The sequence below is a fragment of the Artemia sp. Qi Xiang Cuo genome, chromosome 7 (genome assembly GCF_049724085.1).
Source record: "Artemia sp. Qi Xiang Cuo chromosome 7, ASM4972408v1, whole genome shotgun sequence".
Classification (NCBI taxonomy): domain Eukaryota; kingdom Metazoa; phylum Arthropoda; class Branchiopoda; order Anostraca; family Artemiidae; genus Artemia; species Artemia sp. Qi Xiang Cuo.
Genome location: NC_142800.1, coordinates 21,415,799 through 21,434,524, shown reverse-complemented (window position 1 = coordinate 21,434,524; position 18,726 = coordinate 21,415,799). Strand labels below are relative to the sequence as shown.

General features: G+C 36.6%; 1 protein-coding gene across 1 annotated transcript in view; it reads right to left on the bottom strand.

Moving 5' to 3' along the window:
- LOC148950046 (irregular chiasm C-roughest protein-like) overlaps positions 1-17,239 on the bottom strand; it is a 236,950-nt gene extending 219,711 nt beyond the window's left edge. Inside the window, exon 1 of the mRNA XM_089092086.1 lies at positions 17,137-17,239. The gene's annotated coding sequence lies outside the window, so the exon portion shown is untranslated. The remainder of the gene's footprint in view (positions 1-17,136) is intronic.
- Positions 17,240-18,726: the final 1,487 nt, after the last annotated feature.

The following is an 18,726-nucleotide window of genomic DNA, read 5'->3' as shown; positions in this document are numbered from 1 at the left end:
GCTTATAAATTTCAGTGGCTAATGCATCGAACTCTCAATTGACGATCAAGTGACTTGGGTATTATATCGTTTAAATTCGTTAAGTGGAAATCAAGGCCTTATGAAGAGGGGTGGTGGTTAGGGGGTTTGAACGCCCCTCCAAATGTTTTTCCGGCTCGTAACAAAAATGGGTACTTGTCTAGAATCCAGAAAGCACGCCAGAAGTGAATTTTCGTTAATTCTAATGAAAAGAAAAAATAAAACAGGATGAAAATATAATACTTCAGAAACAAATTTGGGTACTGATGCATTATGCGGGCACCACGAAGATTTCAAGTTTGTTTAATTGCTAATGACATAGGATGAATATATAATAGTTTAGAAACAAATTTGGGCTATATATTTGTACATTAGGGAGGTGGGGGATAAAGCATAGCATATATTAAATACGTAACATAACCTAACCTAACCCAACCTAGGTATCTTTTAGTCCCCCTAAATCCCCCAAAAAATAAAGTTTAAATATAGCTCCCGGAGGGAGAAATCCTTTGTTTATACAGCGTCTCATATAAATTTCCTGGTAATGCCTATCTGATCTTCGCATTACAATTCTCGCGTGTTTTCTGGATTCTAGACAAGTAACCAAAAATGTATATAAACAAATTCTGATACGTTTTTTAAAGTTTTTTGGTGTACCCCCCCCCCTCCCCCCAGAAAAAAAAAATCCTGGATTCGGTCCTGGTGGAAAGGCACACAACAAAATCGTTCATCGAAAATTCAACTTTGATTGAAAAAGGCGTCCGTATGCAGTAATGCATTTTTACGTAGTAGTAGGTACCACGTTACAAAAGAAGAAAAAAAGTGAGTGAAAATCAGCAAAAAGGCTAAAGACATATGACATGAAACAGCTTAGGAAGGTTTAGATGTCTCTGGGAATCAACATATTGTTTATAGTTGAATTTTTACAGACAAAAAGCGTCGTCAAATTCAACTAACTAGTTCATCTTGCTTATTTTCAGAGTTCAACGTGGCAATACTGACAAAATGTTACAGCGGCCTAAAACTTAATAATTTTAATTGTTTTTAAACTTAATAAATTTAATATACTTAATTTATTGCACTTGATAAATAATTTTAATATACTTAATAATTGAATTTTAACATACTTAAAATAAAAATTTTAAATAAAATGAAATAAAATTAAAATAATTAAATTTCAATATACTTAATAATTTTTAAGCTTAATAATTTCAATATTTTAATTAAAAGAAGAATCTAGGAAAATCGCAGCACCGGCAATATAGCCTCTGGCGATTTTAGTCAAATCGGAAAATTCTGAGAAAATTGGTTAACTGATATTATTCTTCAATGATGAATTTTCTGTGTTAATGACACCTAATCAGCCTTTTTGGTTAAGAATGGTAGTTGAGATTTTTAAGCAGGTGGCCTATTTTTGAAGAAAGTCCACAACTTTAGGACAAGAGTACACACATTCACGTCCACAATTTCTACATACCACAAAGGAGGTACATGCAATAAAGCGCAATATAGAACGACTGTATTGCGTAATGTAATCCCACATTTCCATGTAACGCACATTTCAGCTGCTGATGGCGAATCTCTAAAAACGTGAAGTTAATTACTGACAAATAAACAAAAGGTTTGAGCCTATGGTTGTAAAAAAATCCCTATTGTTCTACTTTTTATTTGTTAGGTACTATCCCATTATGCGGGCCTCTCTAAAAAGTCAAGTTTGGTTAATGCTAATGAAATAAAATAGGATGAATATATAATAGTTTAGAAACAATTTTGGGCTATATATTTACACATTAGGGGGGGGGAGGGGTAAAGCATTGCATGCATTAAATACGTAACCTAACCTAACCTAGGTACCTCCCCCCTAATATAGTGATTAACCCGAGAGGCCCGCGTAATGGGGTAGTACCATTTGTTGTTCATGATTGAAAGGCAGTATGTTCTTCGTAGCTATTTAGTTCTTTAAGACTTTCCTATAACTGCAAACAAAAAAATATATGATTGTCTCAGTAGTCCTTCAGGTGGCAGTGCATTGTGGCTAAAGGAAGAAATTCCATTGTTGTCAAATAAACCCTAAAGCCAAAAGCTGTCCGACCTGGAATTCTTCAAACGAAACACGAATTCAAATAGTCTGTTTTGACAAATTACATGGTAAACTGATCAGAAAGATAATACGATTGGGACAAGAAAATTATAAGATTGGATCTTTAGCTCTGGCTCACTTCCGATTTGATGAATTGTCCCAACCAACTACAACTGGCTAAATTGATTCTACCCGTGAAAGCTTCTTTTTCATCCAGATTGAAATAGAAAGAATTTAAGCTTTTTGACAGTTCAAGAAATGTATAGAATGAAAAAAATAATTTAGCAATCAACTTTCCAATCATATATTGCGCAGTGAAGCGTCACAACTTTCTCTGTAATGTTTGCAGTTTATAGAGATCCCAACAGAAAGAACTCTCTGGACCAACCCAAAGAGAGCTTTTATTACCCCCACCCCTCACCGTTCACTAGTATGTACCAAAGGATTTGACAACGACACCTAAAGATGAGAGCAGAGAATGATTACATGATCGGCATCTACGAATATAAAAATCTTCTCCAAGAATTGAAGAATGACAGCTGAGGACAGGGGAGGGGGATTCGCAAATAACAGAAAGGACGTTCTTGAAAAATATAAAGGGGAGTCCAAGTAACGACCTCCATTCATAAGTAGGCCTATGCACCAAAGCTTTTAACAAAACGTTGCTTCCTGCACGCTAGAAACATTAAGTCAAGGATACGGAGCTGACAGGGAACTCAGGGGGATCGTGTTAATATTTGTCGCACACAGTAAGCAAGCGCTTAATGGGAACTTTGAAAGGGCACCCAAGGAACACAAAGACACCCAAAAATGAAACGAGAGAACGATTACAGGATCGCCAACCAAGGGCGTATCCGGCGGGAGGGGTAAGGGGGTTTGAGCCCCCCCCCCCAAATGTTCATCCAACTCATAAAAACAGTGAAAGTCAAAAAACAATTTTTTGATGCGTTGTTTAAATTTTTTGTACCCTCCCCCCCCCCGAAAAAAACAACCCTCCCCGAATAAAAATGCTCTGTCGCCAACTAAGAATAGCAAGATATTGTTCAAGAATAAAAGAGTGAATAGCTAATAATATCAAGATTTATAAAACCTTTTCAAGACAAGACTAAAAAAAATGCCATATGCTGATTGCTTCTATTAATGATGATCTCATATAAAACTGTTCTAAAAAGTAAAGTGTTTCAACTTTTTAAGAAAGTTGAAAAAAATTCTAAATATAAGAAAACTGAAAACGTAAAGAAACTGCAAGTAAGCAAAAGAACAATATTTAAACGGTAGTTTGTGTTTGCAACGCTAAACAACACAATTAGACAATGATACAGTGCTAGCTTGGCTGTAATGATCTCCGTTTAAAAACGTTCAAAACAAAGTAAAATTTTTTATTTAAAAAATCATGACCTGGTAGCAATCACAATTCTGGATTTAAGCAAGTTTTGCATACGATAAATCAAAACGATTTAAAATCCCAGGTAAAAAGAAAAACGAAACATTTTGAATAAGAAAATTGTTTAACCAACAATTCCTTCATAATCAAACTGTTTGTGGTAACGAACTGTAAGTAAAGAGCGATCCGGCTCAATAGTAACCGGAACTCTAATAAACAGAATTTTTGTACCAATAGATATATCAAAAGAAAAAGATTTTTATACTGATTTCAAATATATGGTCATAAAATATCTCGGGAGGTCTCATTCGAACGGAAATTATAAGTTCTAGTGTCCTTTTTAAGAGACCAAAAAATGGAGGGCAACTAGGCCCCTTTCCACACTCATTCCAGGCGATATTATAGTCCTGTGCCAATTTTAAATTCTCGGTCATCCTGCTTGAGACTCTAGGCAGGCGTGCCTTTCCAAAAACTAACACACAAGTACTTCTCCAATAAGGGAGTCATACTTATTCCCACCATTTACCCGTGCCATTTAAACCTTTTTGCCTCTCAATTAGTCGGACAATTTTCCTACAGTTAGCCATGTCTTGATGCCTACCGCAAAATACTTGATTTTCAATTCAAAATCAACGGACTGTATTTTCCCAAAATCACCCGATCAAAATTTTGAGATAGCCATTTTGTTCAGCATGGTCGAAAAAATACAATAACCATGTCTTTGAGGATAACTTAATCCCTCACAGTCCCCGGGGGAAGGCCTGCAAGTTGTGAACTTTGCCCAATGTTTACATATAGTCTTGGTTATTGGGAAGTATACAGAAGTCTTCAGGGTGGAATTTTTCTGGTATTTGGGGGGGGGGGGGTCGGGTGTTACGTGGAAGGATCTTTCCATGGAGGAATTGTTTCATGGGGGAAGGGAAATTTCTCTGAAGGGGCGCCGGATTTCACAGCATTATTTAAAAAAACGATCAGAAATTAAATAAAAAAAAACAATTTTTTCAACTGAAAGTAAGGAGCAACATAAAAACTTAAAACTAACAGAAATTATTACATATATGATTGGGTTCACCCCCCAGTCATTACCTCGCTCTTTACGCTAAAGTTTTTTTTTTGTACTTTCACCAGAACTATTTATTCTAATTAACGGCCTTTGTGATTAAGGTCACTCTTAAAGAATCGGAACAAAATTTCAACTTTAAGAGCGAGGTTATTAACTAGGGAGCGAACTCCCTAATATACGTAATACAAATATAAGAATATAGAAGTTCGTTAAGTAAGTTAATTCGTAAGTTAAGTCAGAACAAAATTTTGAGAAAGCCATTTAGCCACAAAAAAAAGTAAAATTAATATGCAAATTTGGTTTTAAATTTATTGGTTATTGGGAAGTATACAACCATTTTCAGGAAGGATTTTTTCTGGGGGGGGGGGGCTAGAGGAGGGGGTTACTCTGGAGAAGATGTCCGTGGAGGATGTTTCTTTGGGGTAAGAGACATTTCTATGAAGGGGGTGCCGGATTTCCAAGCATTAGAAATTAAATCGATCATTAGACGATCAGAAATTAAATAAGAAAAACAAGTTTTTTCAACTGAAATGTAAGAAGGAATATTAGAACTTAAAACGAACAGAAATTATAACGTATGTGAGGGGGTTCTCCCCAAGTCAATACCTCGCTCTTTACGCTACAGTTTTTTTTAGTGCTTTCAAAAGAGCTATATATTCTAATTAAACGGCCTTGTGATTCAGGTGCTTTTGAATCAAATTTTTTTTAACTTTTAACGTATAGTGGGTGGTATTGACTATGGGGAAAACCCCTACATATACGTTATAACATATAAGTAATAAAAAAAACAATAAAAAAACAAGCAATACGGCTCAATAGGAATCGAAACTTTTAAAAACGGAATTTTGATGTCAATAAATGTATCAAAAGAATTTGTTTATAATGTTGATCAAACATATATAAATTTTATTAACTTTATTATTATTCGTAACATGCCACATGTATTTAAACTTTTAATCTATTTTCTAAAGCGGGTGAGAGCATCCCCTACAAGTGAAAACATGTCGATGAAAATCACAAAGTCAGAATTCAGCGTACCAAGAAACCCTATCACATATGTTTCAATATCATAACTACAAAAATCTGCAACTTTGTATTTTTTGCCCGAAGAAAAATATACGAATATAGAAGTTAGTTACGTAAGTTAATTTGTAAAGACATCCATTTAGCAAAAGAAAAGTAAAATTTTTATGCAAATAAAAGCTGCATTAACTAAAAAACGATCAGAAATTAAATAAAAAAAACAAGCTTTTTAAACTGAAAGTAAGGAGCGACATTAAAACTTAAAACGAACAGAAATTATTCCGTATATGAAAAGCGCTGTCCCCTCCTCAACGCCTCGCTCTTTACGCTAAAGTTTGACTCTGTCTCACAGCTTTATTTTTTAAAACAATAAAAAACTTTAGCGTAGAGAGCGAGGCGTTGAGGAGGGGACAGCCCATTTCATATACGGAATCATTTCTGTTCGTTTTAAGTTTCAATGTCGCTCCTTACTTTCAGTTAAAAAAAACTTGTTTTTTTATTTAATACGGTCATAAGATGGTCTTAGTGGCAACTAGGACAAACAGAATTATATCACTGCTACATTTTGTGTCCTTTTGAAAGAAAAGAATAATAACTCAACAAGCCATGAAAAAGAATCTCAGTAGCCAAAGGTCTCGATTTCCCTGCAGATACGACCAGGGTGGCTCTACCCAGGTGTCGAGATATCTAATTTCAAGAAAGAAACCCGTGAAATAAAGAACAAATCCAGATGAATTTCAATGCTACTGTCAAATTTCATGGTTACTGCAACGGGTGGTCAGCTTGCAGCCCTATCTTGAATCCTGAAGTAAATTACGATTAGAGAACCATTGCTGGGGTCGGCAACCACATAAGTGATCCATATCCAAGAGCTCTTGACAACTCACCGCTTAGAGACAATCTAGTCGTACCAAAAATAGCGATTTCGAGAAAACTGACTCAATTTGTATTTTGTTTTCTTACAGGAGCAGCAGCCGGTCCCCCTAGATTTCAACAAGGTATTTATTTAGTAGCCGATAAACACGCGAGAAGGGAAGTTTAGTTAATGCTAATGAAATAAAACAAAATAGGACGAAAATAGGTACTTTCCCATTATATGGGCCTTTACAAGGAAACCAGTCACGAAAAACCCGTTTTTTACAGGTTAATCCAAGACACCGGTATAGAGTAATGGAATGCATAGCGTGGTTTTCATTGCGTGTACGATATTTAAACTTTTTTGGGGGGTTTTGGGGGGGGGAAAGGTACCTAGGTTAGGTAAGGTTAGGCTATAGAGTAATGGAATGCATGGCGTGGTTTTCATTGCGTATACGATATTTAAACTGTTGTTTTTTGGGGTTTAGGGGGGGGGAGGGTACCTAGGTTAGGTTAAGTATTTAATATATGCATTGCTTTGCCCCCACCCCCTAATGTGCAAACATATAGCCCAAATTTGTTTATAACTATTATATATTCATCCTATTTTATTTTATTCATTAGCATTAACCAAACTTGACTTTTTAGAAAGGCCCATATAATGGGAAAGTACCCTAAAATTCAATAGTTTATGAACATAATTGGGATATGTATTTGCACATTAGACGGGGCAAAGCACCCTAACCCAACCTAGGTGCCTTTTATTCCCCCTAAACCCCAAAAAAACATTGTTTAAATATAGTTCCCGGAGTGAGAAACCCTTTTTTATACAGTATCTGATATAAGTACCGGGTAATGCCTATCTGTTCTCGCAATTCAATTATCGTGTGTTTATCGGTTACTAAATAAGTACCTTCAACAAATATCTATTTTCGGGTGTTTTCCTAGAAAAATACATTTTTTGGTATTTTAATTGAAAAAATTAAATTTCAATACAATTTGGCCCACTCATTTTCCTTTAAGGAAACACTTTTTTCCCCAGAATTTATTTACGTATTGGGCATACGCTTGCACTTAGCCTAAAAAAAAAAAAAAAAAAAAAAAAAAAAAAAAACTAGTCAATGATTAGAGCTGATTGTAGATTGCCATGATAAAAGCATAAAAAAGAAAATGTAATTGGAAGGTATAACATTAACGAAGTGCTGCATCTAACAATACAAAATAACTGGGCAGTTACAGTCATAGCCCGCATGTGCCATTTTCGATTTGTTCTATCGCCAAAAAGGTGAGACATACCTGTCTATTCACCAGTGTTTAGGCATCTGAGCCCTTTTTCCCCCGAAATATCCGGATTTTAAGATTTTCAGCCAGCCTGCTGGATGAATTAGCGTGTTATGGCCAGAAGAAAAAAATAAGAAAAGTCAACCGCATATTTTACCAGTACACAACAGTGCGTCCTCGGCATTGAAAAGGAAAAAACCCATAACAATTCTCAAAAAAAATAACCTAAAATCAAAAGAGAATAAAAAGAAACAATCGAACGACACAAAATAACTACTCCTGGTAAAATCCGGAGGTAGAATATATACAATCAATGAGCAACTGCTCTCAACAACACATTCACTTCACACTGAAGAACCACGTTCCGTGGTACTTTTGTTGTATATATTGGTTTGATCATTCCTCTTTTGATTCTTCCCTTTTCCAAAACCGTTATCATTTAAATTCGTTTTCATTTTCAGTGTTGGGGGCGCCTTGTTGTGTAGTGGCAAAATAATAGTTTGATTCTTCAACTTGTTCTTCCAACTGGCAAATCCGTATCCTAGGGGGCACTAAGTTTAACCCCCCCCCCACATTTTTGTAAGACTCCTAAAAAATTAACAAATATAGAAATATAGTAATTCTTTAATGCGCTTTTCGAGATTTTTTTATCCCCCCTCTCTTAACAAAAATCTACAGCCTTGTCTACTAGTCACTAATCCGCCGTTTTTCAAGTTTTCTTTCTTTGCCTTTGTCATGGTAAGCCAGTTTGGCATTATATTTCTTATAAGGGCTTTTAAATCATTAAAACCGTAATTGCTGACGCACGTGTGGGCCCGGCAAAATAGATTTTATGCCGTTTATATGGTATAAGTCCCCACTAGGCACCTTAAGATAGTCAAACATTCATCAACCAAGGTGTGCATATAATAATCTATTTGAAATTCAATTAATTTAAGATTTCAACTGACACATCCGAGTTTATATTCAATCAGTATAGTGAAACCCGTAGTAACTATGAATAGCTGCAGCAGCAGTATTGATGAAGCTTGTAAATTATACATGGGTCGTTTTTAATATTCATCCAAGACCAGATTGGGAAGTCAAGAGATGTGAACCTGATGAATGATAAACATTTATCAAAAACGTTGATTAAAACCATTATTTCTCCTGGCTGGTATGTTTATCTGATAAGTCCAATTGTCCCTCCAGGCGAGAAGATCTGAGTTTGATCTGGAGTATGACCAAAAACTATATTACCCACGTTCCAGAAACGAGCAGAATTACATAGGTGAATTTTTCAGCATTGGAAGGGGGAGAGACTTCAATAAGTCAGGTATGTAATTTGGTACGACGGTTTTGACTTGGTACGTAACCTGTTACTCCAGGCAAGAAGATGGTATGACCACAAACTATATTGGTACTGGTGCATTATACCTAAAACACGAAAGAAGTCAAGTTTGTTTAATGCTATTGAAATAAAATAGGATGAATATATAAGTTTAGATACAAATTTGAGCTATATATTTGAACATTTGGGGGGAGGGGGGGGGGTAAATCATAGCATGTATTAAATACGTAACCTAACCTAGGTACATATCCCCCCCCTAAACCCCAGAAACAACAGTTTAAATATAGTAAATTAAATGAGAAACCACACTTTGCGATCAATTTAGATAGCAAATACCCGTTTAACGGGTCTCCATGTCTGCATTCCTTGCACAGTCTAGAGCGCTGTGTTAGGTATAATGCACCAGTGCCACTATATTTACCGGTGTTCCAGAAACGAGCAGAATAACGTATGTCAGTTTGTCTGGCATTGGAGGGGAGAGACTTCCATTGGTCAGGTAAGTAGCAGTACAATGGCCCCGACTTGGTACACTAAGTACATTACGTGTTACTCCAGGCAAGAACATAGTATGACCAAAAACTACCACGTTCCACTCGTACAGAACTAAGAATGACAGTATTTCTGGCAATGGAGGGGGGGGGGGTAGACTAACATATATTAGGTACGTAACCACGGTTTTTTCGGCAATGAAGAGGGATCCGTTAAAACGGTTGTGGCAGGGGTGTACCCAGAGAAGAGGCCATGGGGCAAACACGGCCCGACCTAGTAAATTTCCTTGGATTACTAGACATTTCATGTTAAAATTGTATTTTAATTCTGATACTGTGTTTTGTTACTTGCAAACGCACATAGATAGCAACTTGCTTTCAAATTAGCCTTAAACATCTCTCCACGATGTTTCAGCGCCCCACTATAGTTATGACTAGAAAAAAGAGAGACAATAATGCAACCAATGTGAAAGTGATTTTCCCTGTTGCCTTAGATGGAGCAACAGGGACTGTAAATCTCCTAAATGAGGTTTACTGTTATGGTGATTCAAATAGTGCAGTTTTCATTTCGATCCGACAACACCTTGTGGAGTTTCAGATAAGGCCATATCCAGGGGGTGTTACTAGGTTAGAACCTCCAAAAAAAAAATGGGGTCTGACTCGTAAGAAAGTAAGTAAAATGCATATAAAATAATTTTTAATACGCTTTGTACAGTTTTCTTTTTTATTCCCCCCCCCCGAACAGAAATACTGGATACGCCCATAGTTTCGGACTATTTTTCAAAATAGTCTGAAACGCAAAAAACTTTTATCATAAAAATCAATCGAAATACTAGTTACCGTTTCTGAATCAGCTTCAAATGGCGATCCTTCCTCACTTGACAGTTTTTTTAAATGTGTTTTTAAATTTTCGGTTACTACGATCAACAGTTCATTATTTGCAAGGTTGACCCTTAGGGGCAGCCCTCTCCCAAAAAAATAATGGGTACGTTGCCTGGGCTATGGTGATTCAAGAGGCGGTACATGTTTTTTTTTGTAAACTTTGGCGGACATCCCATCGCCCAAGTTCAATCGACGGGCCAGTCCGTTTTCTCCTATACGGAAAACAAGAAGCTTTGTGGAAGGTGGAATTTTCTGAACACAACGATTAAACTAAAATATTAAGTGATTAATTCAGCTAAATGGTTAATGGTCTTGTTCAGCGAAATATAACCCAAAAACTAAAATAAACAAATAAAATCTAGCTCCCTCAAATAACTCTTCGAAAAAATAAAGACAAACTAAAACAAAAAAAAACAGAGCCTTAGCCCCCCCCCCCCCCCTTTCCCCTGAACAATAAATTTCATCCAAGACCAGAGTTTATAGAATTATCTAATTCTATAAACTGTAATTCTAATTCTATAAACTGTGTCCAAGACTGACAAAAATTATTTTTCATGCTATACCATTTTATCCATCCAGGAATTGCGCTAGAGACATTTTTCGTGCATAAGGAGAATCGTTTTTTTGTTTTGCTTTTTGCAATGGGTTATCTGGCACATTTCCTATATCCAAGGAGCCAGACTTCCAGCGTTTTTACATTTCCTCGTATTCTTCAAGGGGAAAGAGGCCTCCAGACCCGTAACTGAAATAAAAATTTTCCCGTAGTTTCCAAGGGGACTGAGCCCTCCAAACCCATATTAAAAATACACATTTTTCTGTGGTAGCGGGCCCTCCACATCCATATTAGAAATAGAACTTTTTTAAACGATTCTAATACGGTCTATACTTCTATACGGTCTATACCGATTCTAAACTATACCGATTCGATAATACCGTCTATACCGATTCGATAATACGGTCTATACCGATTCTAAACGGTCCATACTTTTCGGATGAGAGGAGCTCCGAAAAAAAAGAAAAAAAAATAGCCAAAAAGGTCGTATTTTACTGTTCAGATTGTTATATCAGCAAGGCTGTATCCAGGGGGGGTACCGGTTTAGACCCCACTTCCCGTAATGTTTGTCCAACTCGCAAAAGCGTAACAAGAACATATAAACAAATTTTTAACGCACTTTTTCAAGTCATTTTTAGTATCCCCCCCCCAAATAAAAAATCCTGAATATGCCCTGGTATATCACTAAAATCAAATTTAGAAGGATCCTTTAGACAAAAAGCTTCGTAAAGTAGTTCCTGAACGCAGGCCACTTTTTAATCAGACTCTGACTATAACTTCTTTGATTTTTGTTTTAACCGTCTAGAACCTGCATAAAATTCCCTTTTAACAATTTCCTAGCTAATTAACTTTGGCTAAATTAATTTTTAAAAGAAAAAAGTCTATAAATGGGATCCCAGCTTTGCGTCAAATCCCCGATATGGAACATTTCCCTAAAGAAGAAAAATAACTGGGAAAAACGCCTTCTAATTTACAAAACATAATTCGAAGTTAAATGATATTTTGAATAACTAGAAAATTTTTATTTATAAAACTGAAAAAACATATGATACAGCAAATTTCTTTAATAAGCTAAATCAACGGCACCAAAGACCAGGTTTCCACAATGATTTTTTAAACCAGTCTATATTTTGCTTGTTGGCAATCACTTCAAACCGTTTTCATAGAATCCTGTATTCATTTAATTTATTCTAGGGGGGGGGGGGGGGCTAACAGCCATTTGTTTCCTTGGACAAAACCTTAAGGCATTCCAGTATCAAGTATTTTTCCCCATTTTCAAATATTGTAGCCATCTTCCGTTCTTTGGGAGCCCACAACAGATCTAATTCATAAAACTTCATAAAACGTATCTAATACACAGAATTACATAAAACGCATTTCGGGATTTAAATGAACTTCAGTGCGATTCAAAATTTATATATCTGACAAATAACTGAAAATAAACATAATTTATATTATAACTAGACCTTTTGATACAGCCAGGGCCGCTGAGGCAAAAGAATGGGCCCCGGAGACTTATTTCTTCATTCTCTCCTCCCCTTCATTTTTTACTGTTATTCAGTAACACTGAACAAAGGCAAACTAATGGATAAGGAGTACAAGGCCGTACCCAAAGGGGGGGGGGGGTTACTGGGTGTGAACTCCCTGGGAAATTTTGCCTGGCTCGTAAAAAATAACAAAAATGTACATAAACACATTTTCGATGCATTTTCTTTAGTCTTGTTTGCATAGTCTTGTTCCTGGAGGCGGGTCCTAAGACAGCCCCCCGGATACATCCCTGGCAATAAGTTGCAGGAAAAGCTCTAAGTATTGGAAGCGAGGATTGCACTGGCCCTCTCCTGTAATTATGTTTCCGGGTTGTACACTATAACATGCTTTTTAAATCTTTTGAGAGCAGCCCCCCTCCCCATCCTTGATTTTCAACTGTCTATTCAGCAGTGAAAACCTATCTTAACTCTTAACGTTAATTTCACATAAAAACAGATTAGAGAAAAGCTGGAGATTTTTTTTTGGGGGGGGGGACACAAAGGCACATTCCTCGGCATTGGTAACAGCAAAGAGCTTTGCCACTTATAACACAAGAGAGTATCACCAAACACATAAAAAAGAAATAAAAACCACTAACCATAGTAGCTATAATAAACATAAGATCCTTTTCCAACCAGTGGCGGATCCAGGGGGGCTCGCCCCCCGAACGTAGTTTCAATTAACGCAAGTTTGCGTTAATTAAACTTGCTCCTAACGCAAGTTTATCGGATCAACCTATTTTGCCCCCCCCCCTAAAAAAATCCTGGATCCGCCCCTGTTTCCAACTTTCTATGGAGGATTAGAAATAGCAATTTACTTAATATATTTTGCTTTTCAATATCGCCTCTCAATCTTATCCTCTCTTCTCAAAAATACGTGGCCTCAATATTTCAATATCAAGTCATTAACGTCCATATCTACCTTCTCTTAACAGACGCGTACGCCGGATATTTTTGGGTGGGTAGGTGGTGGAGCAATAATGAAAAAATAATTTCATTTGATAATATGAATGATAAGTTCACAGAGACTCAAGAAAAATTAGGATTTTCATGAGGGCACATGGTTCCGAGACTCCCTCCAAAGTCTCCGTCCCCTTCCCATAAAAAAATATGTCCTGCACCATACGATCATAATATAGATCACAAATATAGGCTAATAGGCTTATAGGTAGCCTATAGGCTAATTTCATTTTGCTTATAGGCTACTTTCTCGATGTTGGAGGTTGTTATCTTTCACCTGAAGGCATATCCAAAGGGCGGATCCAGGATTTTTTTCGGGGGGGGGGGTTTACTAATTTTTTACTTTTTCGGGGGGGTTTTACTAATTTTTACCTAGGTTTTACTAATTCTCGACTTATTTTCGACTCGGTCAAAAATTTCGGGGGGGGGGGGTTCAAACCGGGTACCCCCCCCCCCCACCTGGATACGGCCTTGGCATATCCTGTATATTTAAAATGAATATATTTTTAGCTTTCCGTTATATATTTTATATTTGACACTTTTCGTTGCTACCGGCATTCTAAGGTACCGAAATTGGACAAAATTCAAATGCCCTTTAAATTAAGGACTTTCTTGCTGAGATCACTGAACCAAAAAAAAAAAATTTTAATGAGAAAAATTCAAAAGCCATAATCCAAAATCTGAAAATAAATCCTGTGTATTTAGAATCAAAATATATTTGTTTATCATAATACTCCCTAATAAATGTCGGTATTTTAAGGATGCCAAACTTGGATGGAATTCAAGGCTAAAGCAAATAAACAATAGGATTCAAAAGCCAACCTTGGAGAAAGACAAAACTCAGTGACCCATTGTTTATAAATCAGGAGAAAATATCGTTGAGAATTTAAAGACACAGAATCACGTGGCTTCAGCCAGGCAAGTACACGGTGGAGGGAGGAAGGGGTGGATCCGTCCCCTTTTACGATTTTCCCAATTTCCAATGAACTGATTGAACTTGCTCCCTTCAAAAAAAAAAACACGTCTGCGACCACCCTGTCTACCTGGGAGTTCCAGGTTCTTCTCAAATTTTAACCACAGCCTAAGTGGAATCATTTTGAACTTGTCTCTTGCCCCCTCCCCCCCCCCAAAAAAAAAAGTACACGCGCATCATCTCAACTAGTATATTTAATAACAATGTAAAAAAAATCTGGACTTTATTATTTTAAAAAAGTAGAGTATAACAAAAAAAAAGCGCCATGATTTCAGAAATTACAAAGGCTAGTATAAAACTTAATTATCCGCCAAATGTACTGCAGTAGAAAACGGCGTAGCCGTTTACTTTTTTTGGAAATGTAAGGAAATGATTAAATATAAAACTTTAAGGTAGAAATATGGCCCAACTTTGGGAATACTGACCAGTGGCATCAATTGGGGGTCAAGTACCCCCCCCCCAGATATCGATTTTTGCGGGGGAGGGAGGGTATTTTTCATTGAAAATGCCTCCTTTTGATGTTTTCATTACAAAGTTGAAAAAATGACGATTTTGCCCCCTATCCCCTAAATTTAGAAAAATACATTTAGCCCAAATTTTCGTGTACTGAAGTGATGTTGTCTAAAATAGGCCTAGTTTAACATGGCATTCCTATCAGGACGATTTTTAGGCTAATGTAGGCCTAGTATTTTACATTAATAATTTAGGGTTGATTTTTTCCCAAAATATGTGAAAAAAAAACACTTTAGAGCAGGGCTTTCAAACTGATTTACAAAGGATTTCAACACAACTTCCTTAAGAGGAATGCAGTATTTCAGCAAAAAAAAAAAAACTTTGGCCTATTCTATCTTTGGGGTACAAAATTGCAGAATAAGACTTAAAGGGATACAGACGTAGTGAACGTTGAGAAAACCTTCTTTAAAGAACAAGGATCTGTGAAGCTTTTTTTACCTTTGTTCTGCATCTTATTGAATTGAAAATTTAAATTAAGATAAATAGTGTTTAGAAATGGTTCAGATTACCTCTGAATACCCTCAGGGGAGTAGCTCCAGCATTTTTATTGGGGGACAAGAGGGGTCCATATCTGGATAGTCAAGAGATACGGACTAAATAATTGTTATTTTCTCCGAGTTACTGGGGGGCAACTGCCTCCCTTGGCCCCCCCCCCGCAACGACGCCCCTTAAAACGGAGCGCGATCTCCCTCAAAATGCATGCTATCACCACCCTAAAGGGCTGTGGAGTCGATGTTTTAGTAATTTTTTGCTGAATGGAGTTGGAATTGGTTATAACTTATAATCGACTCCACAGCCCTGAGTACCGCAGAAAGTTTGATAAATTTTTACCAAAACATATTATTGACTTACGATTAAAGTAAACATACCACTCCATGCCTTTTTTCCATGCTCTTTCCAAATATAATAATGATTTTTGTCGGAAATGAATTTTACCCCCACCCCTATTTATACCAATTCAGGGTATATATTTGCACATCAGGGGATGGGGGTAAATTTTTACCAAATCATATTATTGAGTTAGGAATAAATTGAATACACCATTTGATGCCTTTTCTTAGGCTGATTACGAATATAGTAACCATTTCTATCGGAAATGAATTTTAGCCCCCCCCCCATATATGCCAATTCAGGGTATATATTTCAACATTCGGGGGGGGGGGGTAAAGTTTAAACTTACCTCCCATTTAGATCAGAAATAAAATTTGCCCCCCTCTCCTAATGTAGAAATATATACCCTGAATCAGCATATTGGGGGGGGGACTAAAATTCATTTCCGATAGTAAATGATTGTTATATTCGTAATCAGCATAAAAAAAGGCATCGAATGGTATATTCACTTTATTTGAAACTCAATAATATGATTTGTTAAAAATTTACCGTAAATTTTATTTCTGATGTAAATGAGAGGTAAGATTAAACTTTTCACCCACCCCCCTAATGTGCAAATATATACCCTGAATTGGTATATATGGGGGGGGGGCTAAAATTCTTTTCCGATAGAAATGATTATTATATTCGTAAAGAGCATAAAAAAAGGCAGGTCAATATCTACCAAATCATATTATTGAGTTAGGCTAGGACTAAAGTGAATGCACCATTCGATGCCTTTTTTTATGCTGATTACGAATATAATAAGCATTTCTATCGGAAATTAATTTTAGCCCCCCCCCCCCCTATATCGGCTATACCTAACCTAACCTAACCCTTAATGGGCAGATATAGGGGGGGGGGGCTGAAAATCATTTCCGATAGAAATGCTTATTATATTCGTAATCAGCATAAAAAAAAGGCATCGAATGGTGCATTCACTTTATTCCTAACTCAATAATATGATTTGGTAGATATTGACCAAAAGGCATCGAGTAGTATATTCACTTTAGTCGTAAGTCAATAATATGATTCGGTAAAAATTTACCGAAAGTTTCTTTTACCTTAGTTCAAACAGCCTAGCCTATTTTCCAAGGTAGCAAAAAGCCTTCTTCTACAGCTATACCTCTCAATTTTATTATCTTCACCAATTTCTTACATTTTTTCGAATCTGCCGCCCATTTCCAAATAAATCCATGATCTCTCCCAGGTGTGGAGTGCCATCAAAAGCTTTGAATCAATCATTTGAACTAGCCTATATTCTTCAACCTTGTCCAGGGAATTTTATTGACAAAGCCTAGCCTACTCAATATCCAATTAACGGTATCTATAAATACCTTTTTGCAATTGTATATCCTAAAACAGCAGTTTTATTATTCCATCAATTTTAGTTTACAATCCAGAATATAATATACTCAATTCACACAGTCTCTATGTTCACAGCTGTGTGGTTCAGAAACAACTAAATAATTTTTCTTTAAAATCCCGGAGCGCGCGAAGCCGCGCAAACACCTTAACCAATAATAGCTTTGTTTCTGAAAATGATATTGAAGGTGGTAATAACAATAATTTAATAATTCTTTTTATTTCCAATTGCAGTGTTTTTGATTATTGTTACAATTTGATTGATGTTGCAGTCATTGTAACATTAGACTATTAAAAAATAAGTAGTAACAGTTGGGAATAATAAATACGATTAGTAGTGAACTATGAAGCGATTGGGACAGATATGGGCGAGCGCATACCCAGGGATGAGGACCCGTGTCCATCCATACCCTGAAAAATATTTGATGCTTGTCTGTTAAATGGAACACAGTGAATAATTATGCTGTCTAAGATCTGACAAAAACCGGTTTTCCTCTCTGGATTCTGGAAGTGGTTATGATTTGCTTAGTTTGAATGAGAAGATTACGATGTAGGTATATTTGGTACTTGGGCATTATATGGGCCTTTCTAAAAAGTCAAGTTTGGTATGTACTAATGAAATAAAATGAATATAAAATAGTTTAGAAACGAATTTGGGCTATATATTTGCCCATTAGGGGGTTGGGGGTTAAAGGAAAAAAAAGGTAAAGGATGCGGCACTAGACCCTTAAGGTCCAAACCGGCGGTGCTGATCTCCGTTTCGTGGCCCTTCAGCCAGGAAGTGCAATGGGGGGCTGGGGGCCAGCCAACCTATGCTTTCGCAAACCCTTCCTGTTATACCTTCCCCAGATTTCTCTAGGTAGCCATTTAGAGCTGGGTCGACTCTGGCTAAGCTTACAGGGTCACACCACTGACCCGCGTCCCAAACTAAGAAACTGACCACACCAGGGATCGAACCCGAATTCACGGATTCTCAGCCCAGCGCGCGTCCACTTAGCCAGAACGGCCTACTTCTGCCTAGCATAGTATATATTAAATACGTAACCTACCCTAGGTACCTCCCCCCCCCCCCTAAACCCCCAAAAACAACATTTTAAATATCGTATACGCAATGAAAACCAGGATATCATTGTATTACTCTATAGCGGTTAACCCGTCAAAAATGGGTTTTTCGTGATTGTTTTCCTTGTAAAGACCCATATAGTGCCCAAGTACCGAATATTTTTTATCAAATATTTAATATTTGGGGGTGGTTAGGGGTTAGGTTAGGTATTTAATATAATGTGTTCTGCGGGACCTGCTTAAGTATTATATTATAATCATGTTTTTGTATGTCATCAGGATTAACCTAACTTCAATTTTTGGGTGTGTTCTGTTTAACCGACAAGTACCAAAATTTCGACATGTTTCCAAATATTCTTAGAATTTTTGAATAATTCATCTATTTATATTTTCTCGAAACTTTATCCCTCCCCGTGTCTTGTATGCAGTTAAGTTGGGAATAATTCGTGTTTTTTTTTTCTTAATGTTGTTTACAGCGGTAAGAAAATGAGCTGAGTGTC